Source organism: Ranitomeya imitator, chromosome 2 (genome assembly GCF_032444005.1).
Source record: "Ranitomeya imitator isolate aRanImi1 chromosome 2, aRanImi1.pri, whole genome shotgun sequence".
Classification (NCBI taxonomy): Eukaryota; Metazoa; Chordata; class Amphibia; order Anura; family Dendrobatidae; genus Ranitomeya; species Ranitomeya imitator.
The window spans coordinates 255,910,447-255,932,917 of record NC_091283.1 but is presented as its reverse complement, the minus strand read 5'-3'; the positions used below and the strand labels follow the sequence as shown (position 1 = coordinate 255,932,917).

The window sequence follows — 22,471 nt, the reverse complement described above, 5'->3', positions numbered from 1 at the left end:
GACTGACTAAATACTTTTTTGCCCCACTGTATATATATACACTGTATGTATATATATATATATATATATATATATATATATATATATATATACAATATATATATATGCCAGTAGACACATATATGTATATATATTAATATTTCATACTTCATACAGCGCGAGATAGCAAAAGCCGCCAATTGAATTACCGGCTTTAAAGCTATCTCCTTCCTAAAACCCGACATGATATGAGACGTGGTTTACATACAGTAAACCATCTCATATCACCATTTTTTTTGCATATTCCACACTACTAATGTTAGTAGGGTGTATATGCAAAATTTGGCCGTTCTAGCTATTAAATTAAAGGGTTAAATGGCGGAAAAAATTGGCGTGGGCTCCCGCGCAATTTTCTCCGCCAGAGTAGTAAAGCCAGTGACTGAGGGCAGATATTAATAGCCTGGAGAGGGTCCATGGTTATTGCCCCCCCCCCCTGGCTAAAAACATCTGCCCCCAGCCACCCCAGAAAAGGCACATCTGGAAGATGCGCCTATTCTGGCACTTGGCCACTCTCTTCCCATTCCCGTGTAGCGGTGGGATATGGGGTAATGAAGGGTTAATGCCACCTTGCTATTGCCACCTTCCCAAAATGCACTGGGAAGTATCCGGAAAACACCACGGCAAAAACGCGTCAAAACCACGGCAAAAACGCGTCAAAACCGCTGCAAAATTGCGGCAAAAACGCATGCGGTTTTCTTGCGGATTTCTTGCAGAAAATGTCCGGAATTCTCAGGAATTTTCTGCGAGAAATCCTGAACGTGTGCACATAGCCTTACACTCACCTGATAGAGCGGCACCTCAGCAACATGTTCAATGCATAAATCAGCTGCTGCCGGACACGGGGCCAAAGACCGAGCAGAATAGCTGATCCGGGTATAATGTGTCTGTACCTGCACTGCTGATGAAGACTATCAGATATGGAGATTTCTTTAGAAACGTTTATTCAAATAGGTTTTCAAAGTCAACGCGTTTCACAATCACACAGGACAAAAAACCTGATAGCGGATGAACATGTCAAGCTTGGAACGTTTTATATGCAGTGTTTTTTAAATAAAAAAAAAATCCAAACAAAGTACGATATGTCAAAGTTCAGGAGGAAGTCTGACAAACAAAAATAAATGATGGTTTATGAAAAAAAAATACATTTACATACATTAATTATATTAAAAAGTGCTTATGAATGAAGTGAGGTCACCTAAAAGAATGAATAAACCTGTATGTGATGTGAATGAGAAAGTTCTCGCCAGTAAATAAATCATTTATAAATGGTGTTATTGAGTTGTGTCAGTAGTTTCCTATATGAGATGTGACCTGGTGTTCTGGAAGGTTCTGAAGTCACAGGTATAGTGGTGTAAAGCTGGGCACCACTAGTGAACTTGATGGATCAGCATTGGACTGAAGAAATAGGATTATTGGAAAAGAATCCACCGAAGCAGAAGACAAATCCGTAACCCAATGGTTAATGTATTTCCGGGTTTGCTCGGCGGGAGTTCGGGTCCCCGCGCTCCATGTTTGGCGCTCTTTAGAGAGCCAATAAACATGCAGGGATTGTCTGCCACGCACTGTAATGCCGTAGCCATGTTGGTTGTGGCATTACAGTGATTGGCTGGCCGCACAGCATCATCAGGTCTATAAGAGACCTGGCCCCGTCCTGCTCGTCACATTCAGCTCCGGAATCAGACAGTGTAGGGAGAGCTTCTGCCGAGATAGGGTCTGATGTGGGGGGTTTTCAGTTAGTGAGGGTCTACCATCATAGAATCTACAAATCCAACAGTCCTTCTAAGGACTAATTCCGGAGTATATAGATTGCAGTGCTAGGTAGGCAGGGAGTATATGTGGCTCTATACATATCAGTACAAGGCCTGCAGGCGCTGTATGTGGGTATATAGATATCACTGCATACATCAAGAGGGTCCATTCCATTACTGTCTGCTGCTGCCTATTACATATATACATAGCCCCAGGTGTCAGTGGCCAGGAATAATTTTTTTTGCATCTTAATCCTGATTATTTTATTCTAGATCCCCTTTTTTCTCCATTTGCTTGTTGACACTGCAGACTACAGCCGGATCCTTTTCATAGTTCAGCGTAAAAATTCAGCTATTTTACATGGATTTGCCCGCCCCAGCGATCACATCTGAGTGCACAGAAAATTCTGTCATTTTTTGTGGCACTGTAAAAAAATTTGAGTGTTTTATCCAATTTCTTGACACCATTTTGCTGCCCAAAAAATATTTAGCAACAGAGCAGAAATTGTTAACTGAGTTTTGTACGGCACATGGATCACATATCACTGCGCTCATGATTGTGCCATTTTAGGGCTCCATAGAATTGTCTTTGTTGTGCCATTTCCTACTTTTTGACACAGTTTTGCTGGCCGAAAAAAAAATAAAAATAAAACACAGGCCTGGTATTTTGCAGTGTGGTATCTCTGTCTCACGCCTCATCTATCTGTGGCTACAAATTGTGGCATTTGAGGCCTCCATTGAACTGTTTTCGCTGTGTGTTACTCTAGTTATTGACACCAGTTTGCTAAAAAAAATTTGTTACCTACAGGGCAGATATTTTATACTGTGGTTTTCCCGCACACAGATCACATATAAGTTCGCTCCAAATTCAGCCATTTGTAGTGAACATGGAAAATATTGTAGCCCATGTAAAATTGGCAAGGCGTGTTGCAAGGGATGGGGAAGTGATGCTGCATGCAGAGGTCGAGGCCGTGGGAAGCTGAAAGTGGCCACAACAAACACCCACATTAGCTGGCTCGACCTTCCTGTCCCAATTACTGGGGGACCGCAGCAGGACAGCAGGATTGAAGCCAGAGCAGTGTGAAAAGGTTGTTGGTTGGATGGTGGATAATAGAAAATAGCAAAAAATGGGAACCTAAAACATCACATTTAATAAGACTATTAAAATGACTGACACAACAACAATCAAACCTATATTTAGCAAAAGCTAACCAGATAGGAAGCTGATTATAAGTCCAGAGATCACTAGTTAATATACAAAAAAAGGTTGTACTCTATCGTGCCAAAGCATGTCGAATATGAAATACATGAAATATGAATAGCAAACTGGCTTTTTGAACATTAGGAAAAATATTTGTGAGACGCTTTGCACAGAATTTGGCCAAATAGTGTGAGCCCATCAACCATCGTCAAGGTGGTCTCATTAATCTGATGGGTCCCTGACCTCCCTGTCCATGTGCCAGTCATTTTTCTGTCATTTCTACAGTTCTGCAGCAGCTGATTTATGCATTGAACATGTTGCTGAGGTGCCGCTCTATCAGGTGAGTGTAATACTCCTCTATTATCATATCTTGTTATCAGATAAGACCCTATTTTTCGCTTGTTTGTTCCTCAGTATCTCGACTACAAGAAATCTCTGTAACGCTCTCAGGTTACTTGGTTAGAAGCAATCAAGGACTGCTTGGACCTTAACGGGGTCCATCTGAAACCCCAATGCAGAAGCCAAATGTCCTGAGAACTGGACCTGCTGTACCACAAATTGCCATTTCTCCATGTTAGCAAATAAATAGTTGTCACGTAGAACCTGGAGAACCTGTCTGACATGCTCACCATGCTCCTCCAGAGTACGTGAGGAACTCAATATATCATCCAGGAAAATTACCACAAATCCACCAATCAGTGAGAAAAATATAATTAATGACATTTTCAAAGACTGGAAGCATTGGTTACCCCGAATGGCAGCATCAAATGTTCAATCTGCCCCTCAGGTGTATTGTGTGCGGTCTTCCATCCGTCACCATGGCGATGCGTATAAGGTTATATGCTCCTCTCACGGTAAGTCTGTAAAACCATTTATCTCCAGGTAATTGGCTAAACAGATCAGGTGTAAGGGGTAAAGGATCGGGAAGGTGAGCTGTGATTTTATTACTCTCTCTGAAGTCCAAGCATGGACGCCGCCCTCCATCCTATTAACAAAACCCCACAGCGACTGGAGAGGGGCATGGCCGTATATGACCCTTAGCCGGACACTGGAAGGGGGTAAATAAGCGAGATTTCGGCATTTTAGCTCCTGGTGTGGAGGCGATAGCACAATCATATGCCGCCATATACTAGACGTCCGGTAACCGGTAATAATTCCCTCATGTGTGGGGTCTATTTGTCTCCAGAGAAATCACACGTTACATTCCACACATAACATTGTGTAGAAAAGGCGGCGCAAGGTAATTGTGCCAGTAGTGAGGGCGAATAATGGCGGAAATGTCACTGACTGAGAAGTCTCCATGTAGCGTCTTCACTGCGGATCACGTGACCCCTGACTCCTCCCCCTGTGACCTCATCACAGGTCCTGTGCGCACAGAGCAGCCATATATGTGGAGTGCGGCTCTGCAGGTGGAGGTATGTGGAGATTCCCCATTACTGAGCGCGGGGACATTAACCCCTTCTGCACTGAGACTCTTTATAAGAATCATAACGTTGTTGTTCTGTTTCATGTAATAGATACATACGAGCCAACTATGGAGGACAGGAAGTGAGGGAGCGGATTGTTCTCCTAGTACAGGGCCCCTTTCTTGGCCCCACACAGTGTAATGCCCCCATTATGCCCTGTAAGCAGGTTCTGCCCCACACCCAGCTGCCTCGGGCACTTTACCATGAGCTGGTACCTCAGATTCTTCCCCGCACCCCTTTCCTTTGCTTGGCGCCAAATCTGTTCTGCCTTTGGGGCTCCGGCCTTTATAATATCAGTAACTGCGTCATCAAGGTCTCCTGACCAGGTGCACCCTCTAGACTCTTCCCTCCGGAAACCCTCCCTCTTCCCATTGATGTCACATGGTCCCGTCTGGACGGCAGATAGCAGTCTGTACAAATGCAGCACAGCCCTGAGGAGTCTTTTTTATGACTCTCCTTTTTACACCCGTTATGTAATATATATGATGGCGCTCACACAGTATAATGTTTCCACAGTACTGGCATCTCTCGTAAAAAGGTATTTTCACACTACCGCCATACCCCCACACACAGTACAATGTTCTCATAGTACCGCCATACCCCCACACAGTATAATGTTCTCACAGTACTGGCATCTCTCATAAAAAGGTATTTTCACACTACCGCCATACCCCACACACAGTATAATGTTCTCATACTACCCCCATACCCCCCCACAGTATAATGTTCTCATAGTACCGCCATACCCCCACACAAAGTATAATGTTCCTACAGTACCGCCATCCCACACACAGTATAATGTTCTCATAGTACCGCCATCCCACACACAGTATAATGTTCTCATAGTACCGCCATACCCCCACACACAGTATAATGTTCCTACAGTACCGCCATACCCCCACACACAGTATAATGTTCTCATATTACCTCCATACCCCCACACAATATAATGTTCTCATAGTACCGCTATACCCCCACACACAGTATAATGTTCTCATAGTACCGCCATACCACCACACAGTATAATGTTCTCATAGTACCGCCATACCCCCACACACAGTATAATGTTCCTACAGTACCGCCATACCCCCACACACAGTATAATGTTCCTACAGTACCGCCATACCCCCCACACACAGTATAATGTTCCTACAGTACCGCCATACCCCCACACACAGTATAACCTTCTCACAGTACTGCCATCCCACCACACACAGTATAATGTTCCTACAGTACCGCCATACCCCCACACACAGTATAATGTTCTCATATTACCGCCATACCCCCACACACAGTATAATGTTCTCATAGTACCACCATACCCCCCCACACAGTATTATGTTCCTACAGTACCGCCATACCCCCACACACAGTGTAATATTCTCACAGTACCTCCATCCCACCACACACAGTATAATGTTCCTACCGTACCTCCATACCACCACACACAGCGTAATCTTCTCATAGTACCGCCATACCCCCACACACAGTATAATATTTCTACAGTACCACCATACCCCCACACACAGTATAATGTTCCTACAGTACCTCCATCCCACCGCACACAGTATATTCTTCTCATAGTACCGCCATACCCCCACACACAGTATAATGTTCTCATAGTACCGCCATACCCCCACACACAGTATAATATTCTCACAGTACCACCATACCCCCATACATAGTATAATGTTCCTACAGTACCTCCATCCCACCACACACAGTATAATCTTCTCATATTACCGCCATACCCCCACACACAGTATAATCTTCTCACATTACCACCATACCCCCACACATAGTATAATGTTCCTTCAGTACCTCCATCCCACCACACACAGTATAATATTCTCATAGTACCGCCATACTTCCACACACAGTATAATGTTCCTACAGTACCGCCATACCGCCACACACAGTATAATCTTCTCATAGCACCGCAATACCCCCACACAGTATAATGTTCCTACAGTACTGCCATACCCCCACACAGTATAATGTTCCTACAGTACCTCCATACCGCCACACACAGTATAATCTTCTCATAGTACCGCCATTCCCCCCCACACAGTATAATGTTCCTACAGTACCGCCATACCGCCACACACAGTATAATGTTCCTACAGTACTGCCATACCCCCACACAGTATAATGTTCCTACAGTACCTCCATACCGCCACACACAGTATAATCTTCTCATAGTACCGCCATTCCCCCCCACACAGTATAATGTTCCTACAGTACCGCCATACCCCCACACACAGTATAATGTTCCTACAGTACCGCCATACCCCCACACACGGTATAATGTTCCTTCAGTACCTCCATCCCACCACACACAATATAATGTTCTCATAGTACGGCCATACCCCCACACACAGTATAATGTTCCTACAGTACCTCATCCCACCACACACAGTATAATCTTCTCATAGTACCGCCATACCCCCACACACAGTATAATGTTCCTACAGTACCTCCATCCCACCACACAGTATAATGTTCCTACAGTACTGCTATACCCCCACACACAGTATAATGTTCTCATAGTACCACCATACCCCCACACACAGTATATTCTTCTCATAGTACCGCCATACCCCCACACAAAATATAATATTCTCACAGTACCACCATACCCCCACACATAGTATAATGTTCCTTCAGTACCTCCATCCCACCACACACAGTATAATCTTCTCATATTACCGCCATACCCCCTCACACAGTATAATGTTCCTACAGTACCTCCATCCCACCACACAGTATAATGTTCCTACAGTACCTCCATACCCCCCACACAGTATAATGTTCTCATAGTACCACCATACCCCCACACACAGTATAATATTCTCACATTACCACCATACCCCCACACATACTATAATGTTCCTTCAGTACCTCCATCCCACCACACACAGTATAATCTTCTCATAGTACCGCCATACCCCCTCACACAGTATAATGTTCCTACAGTACCTCCATCCCACCACACAGTATAATGTTCCTACAGTACTGCTATACCCCCACACACAGTATAATGTTCTCATAGTACCACCATACCTCCACACACAGTATAATCTTCTCATAGTACCACCATACCACCACACACATAGTATAATCTTCTCATAGCACCGCCATACCCCCACACACAGTATAATGTTCCTACAGAACCGCTATACCCCCACACACAGTATAATCTTCTCATAGTCGATTGCCCCCAGTGGGCCGTGGGTTACTCGGTACCGGGTCCGGTCGGCTCAAAGGGGGATGTCACGGTGGCGACCCGATCCGTGGCCCAGAGGTGTCCAATGAAAAGGGGAAAGGTTTTTAAAGGGGAAAAGAGTTTGTGATGCCACCTGTGGTATTCGGTCAGTGGGGACTGACGCTGTTTTAAGGGGTCTGCTGGGGTGATGTTATGGCAGCTAGATGGTATACCTTTCCACAGGTGAAGTATATCCCCAGGGCTTCCCGGTGAATGGATGATGGAATGGTGACAGGTGCAGTGAAGAACGAGGACACAGGTTTGCAGTCTCTTTACCTTGTTTACTGTTGGTTTCAGCAGCCACAGTCCAGAGCACCAGATCTCAGGGCAGGCAGAGTCCGGCCGGTTTGGAGGCAAGTTAGGAGTCCACTTGTCCAGGTGGAATTATAAGCCTTCAGCCGGCTTCACACTCGGCGTATAAAAATATGGTCCGTAATTTACGGCCGTAATACGCAGAAAAGTCCCCAGTGAGACACACATATTTATATAATAATATTTCATCCAGCAGAGATAGCTTAAAAGCCGGTAATTCAATTACCGGCTTTTGCTATCTCCTTCCTAAACCCGACATGATATGAGACATGGTTACATACAGTAAACTATCTCATATCCCCATTTTTTTTTGCATATTCCACACTACTACTACTACTGTTAGTAGTGTAACAGAAAAAGACCAAATTAAGAGATTTTTTATGAAAATTCTCTACCATGCTCGCAGCCCTGGTGGGGGAGCCTCTCAGAGAGAAACACAACTATAAATCGGACACTCGAAAGAGCTGAATTTACAAAGAAAGATTGGAGTTCATGTCCATAAATAATAACAAATTTTTATTGAATTTACAGCAATTATACCCTAAGTACAAAAACATATCACATACACAATCACATAAATATAAGAAACATCAGAAACAAAGAAGAGTGGTGGTAGCAAAAAGATGGAACACAACACACTGCGTGGAGAAACCTACTGCTCACAAATTTTTTTTCCTTTAAAGTGCATAGTGCAACTCATACCTGGTCCTAGGATCGAAGCACTGTAATGCTTCCATAAAGGGTCAACTCACGTACTACATAAGGTACGCCGGGCCCTGCGCACAGGCACCGGAGACCGACAGTCAAAGTACGTCGCTAAAAAAGTACGCCCATAATCCTTACCCAGATGACAGCAGTGAGGATGCTCCACGCAGTGGCCCCTACGCGCGTTTCGCGTCAGCTTCTTCAGGGGGCTGCTGCTACGTGTCTCATCAAGCTCACGTATACGTACAATCATAATGAAATTTCATTTTTAGACATCACATTAAGAGTCCAAGGGAATGGCGAAATATACACTGATATGTATCGAAAAGAGACCTCTGTAAATTCGCTCCTTCATTCCACCTCCTCCCATCCACCCTCCACGATAAGAGCCATCCCCATAGGACAGTTCCTTCGGGCTCGAAGGATCTGTACCTCTGATTCTGTGTTTGAGAGGCAGGCTGTGGACCTTGGGGAACTTTTCCATCAACGTGGGTACAGTAAACGGACCATCAAGAGGGGATATGTGAGAGCAAGACAATCATGTAGAAATGATCTGTTGGGTGACAGCAGTAAGGCTAAACGCAAAACTGGGGATAATCAACCCAGATTTATATCTACCTTCAACCATAGGTGGAATGAGATGAGATCTATTTTGAATAAACACTGGTCCGTCCTCAAAACTGACCCCCTGCTCAGGAATTGTCTATCCGAACAACCTTTAATGACATCACGCCGTAGTAACAACATCAAAGACATACTTGTACATAGTCACTACGTGGCAAGGACACATGACCCATTTAAAGCAGGAAAACCAAAAAATGGGTTCTTTCCATGTGGTGATTGTCTGGCTTGCAGGAATATGGTAAGATCTTCCACCTTTAACTCATCTGATGGCAAGCGTGAATTTAAGATAATGGACCATATCACATGTAGTACGACTTTTGTCGTCTATTTTGCTATCTGTACATGCAAGCTCATTTACATTGGTCTAACATCTAGGGAGCTGCGAATTCGTGTACGTGAACACGTACGAGATATCAAAGCAGCGAGTGAGGTGGAAGATGTGGAAAATTTAAAACCTATTCCTAAACATTTCCGGAAATGCCATAATTGTAACCCCAAAGATTTAAAAGTATGGGGAATCGAGAAGATTCATATGGGGATAAGGGGTGGTGACGCCAAACGAAAATTGGCTCAAAGGGAATGCCGCTGGATCACAGTGTTAAACACACTTGCTCCGGCGGGCCTCAATGAGCAATTGAGCTTTAGTTCCTTTTTGTAGAACATGTCTCCGGTTTTTAATTCGTCTATTGTTTTTGGTGTTGTTATGTGTTGTTTGTTTTTCTAATTTTTTTCTCTATTCATTATAGTGTGGCTCTAATTATACTTACCACTGAATTGGTTCTTCTGTTCTGGTGGGATGACGTTGTCCCGGTGGGGTGTGTCCTCTGTGATCCAGCGTTCTTGATGGCGTGAAGTGTGGCTCCGCTGATGTCTTTTATCTCGCGACAGCTATGGAAAAATGGAAATAGACAGATTTATCCCTGCTTTTCACACATGCATTTTATCTTTTGTTTTTTTCTTATTATATGTATTGATATATGTATATTTATGGATGTGATCACGTTGGGTGGTTTTTACACATACTGACTTTTTAGCCAGAATAAGGAAGTTGTAATTACAACACAATACGAGTATATGTTTGAGTAGATGTACTGATTTGATATTTAATATAGTTTTGATTGAATTATGTTGTGTATTTTTCAGTCTGTTGCACCTCCCTTGTTCCTTTCCCCCTCTCCCCTCCCCCCTCTCTCCCTTTATATTTATCCAGCATTTAGTGTCAGCATGAATTATGTGTTGCACATATATTTAGCTATTTTAAATGCGGTAGCCACTTAAGCCACAAGGCACATTATATATCTTATTATTTGGCACTTAATAGTATGTTAGTATATTTAGTGGATTCATCTCCCCTTCCCTTTTAAGTAGCTGTCGTTTCATTCTTGTTGAGCTGTAATGACACCGCCCCCTTCTCCGTTGTGTGACATGACTTGTGGTTTAGACGCTTACAGCCCATGGTGCGCATGTCTGCTGACGTCTGGATTACGGGACATTGTGGGCGGCGCCGGTTGATGACGCGTGCGGTTCAGTGATGCCATTTTCGGCGGAACTGACCGCAGCGCCATTTTGGAGGCTGCCCGGGATGTAATTCCCGCCCGGACGAGCGGCGACATGCGCCGAATCATGTGGGTGTGATTTTAATAATTAGAGCAGTCCTTTAAATACACACTTGAGACACGTAGCAGCAGCCCCCTGAAGAAGCTGACGCGAAACGCGCGTAGGGGCCACTGCGTGGAGCATCCTCACTGCTGTCATCTGGGTAAGGATTATGGGCGTACTTTTTTAGCGGCGTACTTTGACTGTCGGTCTCCGGTGCCTGTGCGCAGGGCCCGGCGTACCTTATGTAGTACGTGAGTTGACCCTTTATGGAAGCATTACAGTGCTTCGATCCTAGGACCAGGTATGAGTTGCACTATGCACTTTAAAGGAAAAAAAAATTTGGGAGCAGTAGGTTTCTCCACGCAGTGTGTTGTGTTCCATCTTTTTGCTACCACCACTCTTCTTTGTTTCTGATGTTTCTTATATTTATGTGATTGTGTATGTGATATGTTTTTGTACTTGGGGTATAATTGCTGTAAATTCAATAAAAATTTGTTATTATTTATGGACATGAACTCCAATCTTTCTTTGTAAATACTGTTAGTAGTGTGTATGTGCAAAATTTGGGCTGTCTAGCTATTAAATTAAAGGGTTAAATGGTGGAAAAAATTGGCGTGGGCTCCCATGCAATGTTCTCCGCCAGAGTATTAATGCCAGTGACTGAGGGCAGATATTAATAGCCTGGAGGGGGTCCATGGTTATTGACCCTCCCCCCCCCACCCCCCCGCCCGGCTAAAAACATCTCCCCCTGCCACCCCAGAAAAGGCACATCTGGAAGATGCGCCTATTCTGGCACTTGGCCACTCTCTTCCCATTCCCGTGTAGCAGTGGGATATTGGGTAATGAAGGGTTAATGTCACCTTGCTATTGTGAGGTGACATTAAGCCAGATTAATAATGGAGAGGCATCAATTATGACACCTATCCATTATTAATCCAATAGCATGAAATGGTTAAAAAACACACACAATATTGCAAAGTATTTTAATGAAATAAACACACAGGTTGTTGTAATATTTTATTCCACTCTCAATCCACCTGAAGACCCTAGACCTGTAACAAATTAAAAGTAATAAACCAACAATATTTCATACCTTCCGTCGATATGTCCCACGCTGTAAATCCATCTGAAGGGGTTAAATTATTTTACAGGCAGGAGCTCTGCTAATATATATATATACCTACTCTATGTGTACACATTTATTCTACCTATTCTATTGTAAGCTGTCAGTGTGATTTTACTGTACACCGGACTGAATTGCCGGCCTTTCTAACACCGCTGCGTATTTCTCGCAAGTCACACTGCTGGTCCGTGTGTATTCCGTGTATTCCGTATATTTCTGGCCCCTATAGACTTTTATTGGCGTATTTTTTGCGCAGTACGGTGACAAACGCAGCATGCTGCGATTTTCTACGGCCGTAGAAGACCGTATAATACGGATCAGTAAAATACAGCTGATAGGAGCTGGGGCATAGAGAAGCATTGTACCGTATGCAATCCGTATTTTCAGCACCTCTCTTACGTCCGTAAAACACGGTAGTGTGACGCCGGCCTTCCTTCGCGCTGTGGTGGTGTAGTCCCTTACTGCTTAAGCTCGAATAAGGTCCTCACAGATGTTATCTTTTTCTCTCTGTCTTCCGGATGGATAGGACAAACCCATATGACTGGTGGCTTGAGGCGTTTTACAGGGATTCTAGCATGCCCCAGCCCCTGAGGGGTGCCACCGTGCTTCCTGGGTATAAGGTCGGACAGGTAACTGGCAATTAGCTGTCTTGCCGATCTCTGTTGTAAGTCGTAGAGGTCCTTACAACCTCGGTGTTCCAGCTACCGGTCAGAAGGAGGCAGCTTGCTCCTGACTTGTCTCCCTCTGATATCCTCTCCTGTGCTTAGCTTTCCTGCACGCTCGCTACAATATATTCGGCTTTCTGAATGTCTCTTTCTGGGAGCTGCAGCTCTCAGGGCATGCACAGCTCCGTGTACCTTTACCACCGTCCACTGACAGGAACCCACACCTGCCAGGGATGGTTTCTTTAAGGGTCTGACCTTCTTTCCCTCCAAAACCACTATATATATATATATATATATATATATATATATATATATATATATAGGGTAGTCACCTAGTAATAGGCTTAGAGCTCCCCCTCGTGGCCCGGAGTGAGAAAATGTTGCATGTTTGTGGTACCTGGATGCAGTTATCCCTCCTTGCCTCCAAATGTAACATCACTCTCCCCGTGGGGGGAAGCGTCATTACTGTGACGACCAGGGCCCTGGGGCGCCACACTCCCAACCCCCCCCTCCCGTTAAATCTAGTACTCCCGGACTGGGAAAAGAAGAACAACAATATTTAATTAGCAAAAAGACATACAATTTTGAAAATGCTATAAGACGTATAAAACAAGTTAATATGAACTATCACTTCCCTTTATGGGAGGTAAGGACATTTAAACGTTGCATAAACTATGTACACTGTAGGCCTACTTTCAGAAACAGAAAACAGTACAATAACTAACCAACTATAAATGGCTATTATGAAGGTGATTACCCTCCAAGGGTATAATATCTCTTAAGTGCAAAACAATCATTTTCTTCATTCTCTTTTAAGTACCAAGTTTTATTCCAACCCCCACGGGTTCACTGTATTTTCATCATGTTATTCATAAGTGCATTGTTAGATATCTTCCTATCTATCTGCACACAACACTATCTGGATTCAAATTTTATTCTATTTCACTATATTAGTGGAGCGCCCCCAGGCGCAGGGCCGCGGGTTACTCGGTACCGGTCCTCTGCTGGCTCAGTTCTGGGGATGTCACGGTGGCTGGACCCGGTCCGTGACCCTGCTAAGGGGCGCCCAATGAAAGGTGATACGAGTCTGTCAAGGTTTTGTGACGCCACCTGTGGTATTCGGTCAGGGTGACCGACGCTGCTTAGGGTCCACTGGGGTGATGTGATGGCAGCTAGATGGTTTACCTTCCCACAGGTGAAGGGAGTCCCCAGGGCTTCCCAGTAGTGTAGGTGGTGATGATGTGAGGTGCAGACAATAACGAGGACACAGGGTTGCAGTTTCTTTACCTCTTTACTGATGACTTCAGGATCCTCAATCCAGAGCACTGTCAACAGGGCTGTCTGAGACCGGCCGGTCCGAAGGCACATCCAGAGTTCCCTTTACAGGTGGAAATCGTTGCCTACTACTAGCGCCTGTGTGTTGTAGTGCTTCCATGCTGAACATTCGGGATAGTCCTCACAACTTCTATTCTTGTTCATTCCAGTTCTTTCTAGTTCTTTCTATTCTCCGTCCCCCAGGTATGTTATGGCTAGGACGCACCCGTTTGACGGGTAGGCTCGGAGCTCTTCCGGGACCCTAGAGACGCCCCTCTCCACGCGTTGCCCCAGCCAACCTATAATTAACTGTCCTGCGGTATTTGAAGTAAGGCATAAAGTCAGTTACTCCCTCGGTGTTCGGGGCACCGGCTACGCGTCTCAGTAGGATGTTGCCGTTCTCCGGGCACGACTCCTACTTGCTCTCCTTTGTGCTTGATCTCGTTTCTCACTGTCCACAATATCCTTCGCTTCGTGTCCTTTCTGAGGATACCGCCGCAAGATAGTGCAGGCGCGGTTCCTTTTGTTCTGTTCTTGTCGCTAGGTATCTGCCAGGTTCCCACGCCTGGCAGGGACCCCCCTGAATCTTCCCCCTGCAACACCCCCTGCCATGGGATGTTGCCTGAACAAAACCCAGTCAGCTTCTGACTAACTTCCTATCCAACCCCTAGTTGTACCAGTGTGAGGAGTGGCCTAATAAATAAAACCTTTTGCTCCCCCTAGTGGCCGGAGTGTGAAGTGTAATGTGTGCTGGTGATACCTGGTCAGATGAACTCCTTTAGTGCCATCAGACGTACCATCACTTCCCTTAGTGGCAGAGCGACGTTACGGCAACGACCAGGTCTCTGGGGCGCTGCACTAGCTTACTAATACAGTGGGGCAAAAAAGTATTTAGTCAGTCAGCAATAGTGCAAGTTCCACCACTTAAAAAGATGAGAGGCGTCTGTAATTTACATCATAGGTAGACCTCAACTATGGGAGACAAACTGAGAAAAAAAAATCCAGAAAATCACATTGTCTGTTTTTTTAACATTTTATTTGCATATTATGGTGGAAAATAAGTATTTGGTCAGAAACAAACAATCAAGATTTCTGGCTCTCACAGACCTGTAACTTCTTCTTTAAGAGTCTCCTCTTTCCTCCACTCATTACCTGTAGTAATGGCACCTGTTTAAACTTGTTATCAGTATAAAAAGACACCTGTGCACAACCTCAAACAGTCTGACTCCAAACTCCACTATGGTGAAGACCAAAGAGCTGTCAAAGGACACCAGAAACAAAATTGTAGCCCTGCACCAGGCTTGGAGTGAAGAAATCAACAGTGGGAGCAATAATTAGAAAATGGAAGACATACAAGACCACTGATAATCTCCCTCGATCTGGGGCTCCACGCAAAATCCCACCCCGTGGGGTCAGAATGATCACAAGAACGGTGAGCAAAAATCCCAGAACCACGCGGGGGAACCTAGTGAATGAACTGCAGAGAGCTGGGACCAATGTAACAAGGCCTACCATAAGTAACACACTATGCCACCATGGACTCAGATCCTGCAGTGCCAGACGTGTCCCACTGCTTAAGCCAGTACATGTCCGGGCCCGTCTGAAGTTTGCTAGAGAGCATTTGGATGATCCAGAGGAGTTTTGGGAGAATGTCCTATGGTCTGATGAAACCAAACTGGAACTGTTTGGTAGAAACACAACTGGTCATGTTTGGAGGAAAAAGAATACTGAGTTGCATCCATCAAACACCATACCTACTGTAAAGCATGGTGGTGGAAACATCATGCTTTGGGGCTGTTTCTCTGCAAAGGGGCCAGGACGACTGATCCCGGTACATGAAAGAATGAATGGGGCCATGTATCGTGAGATTTTGAGTGCAAACCTCCTTCCATCAGCAAGGGCATTGAAGATGAAACGTGGCTGGGTCTTTCAACATGACAATGATCCAAAGCACACCGCCAGGGCAACGAAGGAGTGGCTTCGTAAGAAGCATTTCAAGGTCCTGGAGTGGCCTAGCCAGTCTCCAGATCTCAACCCTATAGAAAACCTTTGGAGGGAGTTGAAAGTCCGTGTTGCCAGGCGAAAAGCCAAAAACATCACTGCTCTAGAGGAGATCTGCATGGAGGAATGGGCCAACATACCAACAACAGTGTGTGGCAACCTTGTGAAGACTTACAGAAAACGTTTGACCTCTGTCATTGCCAACAAAGGATATATTACAAAGTATTGAGATGAAATTTTGTTTCTGACCAAATACTTATTTTCCACCATAATATGCAAATAAAATGATAAAAAACAGACAATGTGATTTTCTGGATTTTTTTTTCTCAGTTTGTCTCCCATAGTTGAGGTCTACCTATGATGTAAATTACAGACGCCTCTCATCTTTTTAAGTAGTGGAACTTGCACTATTGCTGACTGACTAAATACTTTTTTGCCCCACTGTATATATACTAACTGTTATATAACATTCGATTCTATCTAATTTCTTTAATACTGTTGGCTATATAAAATACAAACCTATCTAATTCTTCAAACATTATCACTCCGAGAAAGTGTAACAAGTCAACATTCTCTTTAAGGGTGTAAACAACATTCAAGTATTTCCTATTGAGGTAGTGCAAATATAGCAATAAACATTCAAGTCAGTTAATAACGTTGTAACAGCAGCTATGAAGCGAGGGACACGTTATGAACCCCCAACATTGGTCTTGTGCAGGCTACTTGGCGTGTATCCAGACCCAGAGTTCTGCCACACCAACGGGTTTTTCTTCAGGTCTCTGTAGACAATTATAAACTATAAGACGACACGGGAATAGTCCCTTTAAAAGCTTTGATGTAAAACCAGTAGGAAGCACCGTTAAGAAGGTGCAAACTATTTACAGTAAACGTTTTTGATCATGCACAGTTCATGATTCACAGTTCTTTAGTAGAAGGCAACATGTGCAAAACATAGGATCCCTTTAAACAGGGGACCCCTTTAAGAAATAACCCTGGTCGGGTTCAACAGACTTTAAGGTGCAACAAAGAGTTAATTTAACTATGTACAGCTATTTTCAATTTACTTTCTTTTCTTCATTAAAGCAGTAGCCAGGGTATCAGTCTTCGTCGATCACTTCCTGGCCCAGAGAGGCTTGTATCTGAATCTTCATCCGATGCTATATCAACATCATGGGTTTGTTCCTCATGTATAGTCAAATCATGAGCAGCTATCAAAGTCTGCGTGGCTTGAGTGCGCATAATAGCTGGTGTAGTTGCCACAGTGGTGGTGATTATGCACACAGTGGTAGTAGTGCTGGGCTGATGGGTTACTGGCAGCGCAGCTAAGGTAATAGAGGGGATAATTTCTCTGGCACTAGGTGGCACTGTTGCGGATACACATTTCTTAACGTTCATGGCATAACAGCCTTTTCCATTCCAGTGACGGGTGTAAGTCACATGATCCCCTCGGCATAGATCTCGATCTGGATGTCGGGTGACAGAGACCTTCGTCGGTAGCCCCGGCTCCTGAATGAAACCCCGACCCCTTTTCGGGTGGAAGGCCACTACCACACCCTGTTTCGATGGGCTCTTGTTTCATCGTTTGGGTTTATAGACAAGTGCTTTACGTTGGGCCTCACTCCCGCTCTCCTATTTCCATTTTAGCACCAGATGATGCTTATACTCTTCCCAGGTGAGGGCTTTGGTAGTCTCCTCCCATGATGGCACGCCCTTCTTCTCCGTCACTTCTCGTGGCACTGTAGTGGTGGCGGTTTTGGCGGCAATTTTTGGCGGCAAATCACAGCTCATTAGTCACACAGTCTTTCAGCACAAATCACGGTTAGGCACAGTCTTTTAGGCGCACATGACCTGATTTACAGGGTTTAGTCGATCTTGTTTGTGACACCAAGTTTGGAGCTCCCCGTACAGGGCAGTGGGGTACTCAGCACCGGGTCCGGTCAGCTCAAAGGGGATGTCACGGCGGCGACCTGGTCCGTGGCCCTGGGGTGTCCATGTAAAAGGGAAAGGTCTTTAAAGGGATAAACTTTATGTTCGTGACACCACCTGTGGTATTCAGTCAGTGGGCACCAACGCTGCTTTAAGGGGTCCTCTGGGGTGATGTTATGGCAGCTAGATGGTATACCTTCTCACAGGTGAAGTATATCCCCAGGGCTTCTTGGTGAATGGATGATGGAATGGTGAAAGGTGCAGTGAAGAACGAGGACACAGGTTTGCAGTCTCTTTACATTGTTTACTGTTGGTTTCAGCAGCCACAGTGCAGAGCACCAGATCACAGGGCAGGCAGAGTCCGGCCGGTTTGGAGGCAAGTTAGGAGTCCACTTGTCCAGGGGTAAATATAAGCCTTCCTTCGTGCTGTGGTGGTGTAGTCCCTTACTGCTTAAGCTCGAATAAGGTCCTCACAGATGTTATCTTTCTTGCTCTGTCCCATGATGGATAGGACAAACCCGTATGACTGGTGGCTTGTGGCGTTTTACAGGGACTCTAGCATGCCCCAGCCCCTGAAGGGTGCCATCGTGCCTCCTGGGTATAAGGTCAGACAGGTAACTTGCAATTAGCTGTCCTGGCTGTCTCTGATGTAAGTCATAGGGGTCCTTACAACCTCGTTGTTCTGGCTACCGGTCTTCTGTGCCTCAGACGGAGGCAGCTTGCTCCTGACTGGTATCCCTCTGATATCCTCTCCTGTGCTTAGCTTTCCTGCATGCTCGCTGCAATATATTCGGCTTTCTGAATGTCTTTTTCTAGGAGCTGCAGCTCTCAGGGCATGCACAGCTCCGTGTACCTTTTCCTCCGTCCACTGACAGGAACCCACACCTGCGAGGGATGGTTTCCCTAAGGGTCTGACCTCCTTTCCCTCCAAAACCACAATATATATATAGGGGAGTCACCTAGTAATAGGCTTAGAGCTCCCTCTTGTGGCCCGGAGTGTGAATATGTTGCTTGTTTATGGTACCTGGATGCAGTTATCCCTTGTTGCCTTCAAACGTAACAGCACTCTCCCCGTGGGGGGAAGCAACATATCTGTGACGACCAGGACCCTGGGGCGCCACATATATACACCGGGTCGGACTGGGGTGTCAGGGGCCCACAGTGGGAATGGACCCTAGGGGCCCAACCTACAGCTATATGCAAATATCTGTCAGTCATTATCCTGATTATAGTGGCCCATCGACTGTAAAACACAGGCGGCTCCTGCACATCGACTGTGCGCCCCCATAACTGTGATGTATAATTGCTGTAGTTTACATTAATGGGGTTCTTTGGTTAAAGGGAACCTGTCACCCCCCTCAGGGGTTTGTAACTAAAAGAGTCACCTCGTGCAGCAGTAATGCTGCATTCTGACAAGGTGGCTCTTTTAGTTATGCTCCCTGCACACACTGAAATAAACGCGTATAAAATGTGCCCCTCATACCGTGAAATTATCCGGGGGTGGGTCTTTCCCCTCTAATCCAGACGCAGCACAGCCATCACTCCGGGCCTGTGTGCGCCGCCTCCTCTTGCTTCATTAGCCTCCCCGGCGACTGCGCTGTAAGTTCGAAGGGCAGCGCAACTGCGCATGCCCGAAAAAAATACTTACAGCGCAGGCGCCGGGAACGCTAATGAAGCAAGAGGAGGCGGCGCCCGGAGTGACGGCTGGGAGACGTCTGGATTGGGGGGGAAAGACCCGCCCCCCCGGACGATTTCACGGTATGAGGGGCGTTTATTTCAATGTGCAGGGAGCATAACTAAAAGAGCCACCTTGTTAGAATGCAGCATTAGTGCTGCACAAGGTGGCTCCTTTAGTTACAAACGCATGAGGGGGGTGACAGGTTCCCTTTAAAACAAGTTATCACTGATCCATGGGCTCCACACGATAGGTGATCACTTACGTCCAACCATTAGAAACTGCACCGATCAGAAGAATGAGGAAGTTTTATCTTTGATAGGACTCTTATCCTCATTTTAAAATGGAGTGGGAGGTCTGATGTCATGATTCAGGTTGGGTTTTTTTTTCTTGCTATTCTCTCCCTGACCTGGTCGTGAGGGGGTTAACTTTCTCTGCCTTGTTTTGGGATCTGTTTGGCTAGTTCAGTTCCCCTGCTGCCTGCAGGCAGCGTCAGTTAGGGTATGTTTCCACGTTCAGGAAACTCTGCGTGTTTGACGCTACGTTGAGCCGCAGCGTCAAACACGCAGCGTCCAGATGTTACAGCATAGTGGAGGGGATTTCATCAAATCCCATCTCCACTATGCATTAAAAGATGTATGCGGCATACCCGCGGAAACGGACATGTGGCGCATCATTTAAGAATGCAGCATGTCCCTACATTGCTGAAACAATGCAAGGACAATGCAGGTGACCTGCCAGTGACCTCAGGTGCAGATTTGGTCAGGATTTTACCTGCATAAAATCCTGACCAAATCCTGATGCAGTCCTGAACGTGGACACATACCCTTATAGTTCCTGCCCCTGGTTTGAGCGGTTGACCCCATTACACCCTGATTTGTCCTCTGTCCGTTTCCTGAGTTCCCATGCCTTCCCCACTCCTGCTACCCCTCTCGTCTTACTGTTGCTCCCCGTGCTGTGACCTCTTGGTATTTGACCCGGCTTGTCCTCTGACCTGTTGTACTGTCTCACGCCTCTGGCATCTCTGCTCCTGACTGGCTCCACTTCTTTGGCTTGTATCTGACAACGTGTATTGCTGTTTCCTCTGGTACTGCATTCCCTGTCCATTACTGACCCGGCTCTTTTGACCACTCACTTGCCACTTAGTGTTGCCTGTCTTTGGCTTGTATCTGACAACGTGTATTGCTGTTTCCTCTGGTACTGCATTCCCTGTCCGTTACTGACCCGGCTCTTCTGACCACTCACTTGCCACCTAGTGGCACCTGCGCTGCTGCACTGTGGTGCTACACTGTGAATGCAACCTTTCTTCCCTCATCAGCACCCCCTGATGGAGGTTGCGCGCTACTTTACTGCACAAGCATCCTACTATATAATTGTCTAAGAGGTACTTCCGTCTGTCTGTCCTGGATATTCATTGGTCGCGGCCTCTGTCTGTCATGGAATCCAAGTCGCTGATTGGTTTCGCCAGCTGCCTGTCATGGCTGCTGCGACCAATCAGCGACGGCCAGAGTCCGATTAGTCCCTCCCTACTCCCCTGCAGTCAGTGCCCGGCGCCCGCTCCATACTCCCCGCAGTCACTGCTCACACAGGGTTAATGCCAGCGGTAACGGCCGCGTTATGCCGCTGGTAACTCACTCCGTTACCGCGGCTATTAACCCTGTGTGACCAAGTTTTTACTATTGATGCTGCCTCCAGCTCCTGACCTCTGGTGACCCTGGCTATATACCTGCTCCTGTGAACCTGTGAGTTATCCTGCTACTCTGCTCTGAGTTCCTGCTGCATACACCAGTTTTTAGTAATCCTCCTTCATTTGCTGCTCGTGTTTACTTCCATCTGCATTTGCTGGACATGTAAGCTGTTGCTGCTCTGCAAGAACCTGAGACTATTACCCAGGCCTCCCTGGTTGTGCTAAGATATTATTTGAACTGCCTTATAAGCATATCTATCTAAAAGGAAACTGCTGGAACAATGACTGCAGAGAGCAGACTAGAGCAGGTGTTCTCCATAATTAGATCACTGCAGAAAGATGTAGAAGGTCTGCAAAAGAAGTTTGGAAGCATTGAACACAATCAACAAGTGTTTGGACAAACTTTGCAGGACTTAAGCACCCGCATGGCAGCCCAGAAAAACAAACTTGCTGGCATACAGTCCCAGTATGGACGGGCTTTTCAGGACATAAGCACACAAATAGCTGAACAAGCGACTTTACCCTCTGGGCAACCGCCACCAGCTAGCCCACCTAAGTTGCCCCCATTCAGATTTAATGGTGATCGTGACAAATTTCGTGGCTTTGTGAATCAATGTAAGCTATATTTTGATGTGCATGCTGACCGTTTTCCTACTGATAGATCCAAAGTATTGTGTATAATAATGCTGCTGACCTCACGAGCGCTCGCCTGGGCGAATCCGATGATTGAGTCGCGTGACCCACGGTTAAATGACTTGGATGATTTTTTGGCCGCTATGGCATTAATGTTTGATGATCCTAATCGCTGTGCAACCGCTGAATCTGCTTTGTTGTCTTAACGCCAGGCTAAACGTCCTGTTATTGAGTATGCCACTGAATTCAGGAGATTGGCGGTAGATACCAATTGGGACAGTTATGCACAATTGCCTATCTTTAAAAGGGGTCTGTCTAGTATTATAAAAGATGACCTAGCTCACTCTGAGTCACCACAAGAACTAGACATTTATACAGCATTGTGTGCGCATAGACATTCGCTTTACTGAGCGTAGGCAGGAGAAGTTTGCTGCATATAACCGTATTTGTAACTTTTCCCTTCCTTCCAAAGAGCCTGCAGGTAAAAC

General features: G+C 45.7%; 1 long non-coding RNA gene across 1 annotated transcript; it reads left to right on the top strand.

The window, feature by feature from the left end:
* Positions 1-4,346: 4,346 nt before the first annotated feature.
* Positions 4,347-11,467, top strand: LOC138662972 (uncharacterized). The gene is made up of 3 exons (XR_011318101.1): positions 4,347-4,403; positions 7,903-7,978; positions 10,107-11,467. It is a non-coding gene; the product is annotated as an uncharacterized lncRNA (long non-coding RNA).
* The last annotated feature ends 11,004 nt before the right edge of the window (positions 11,468-22,471 follow it).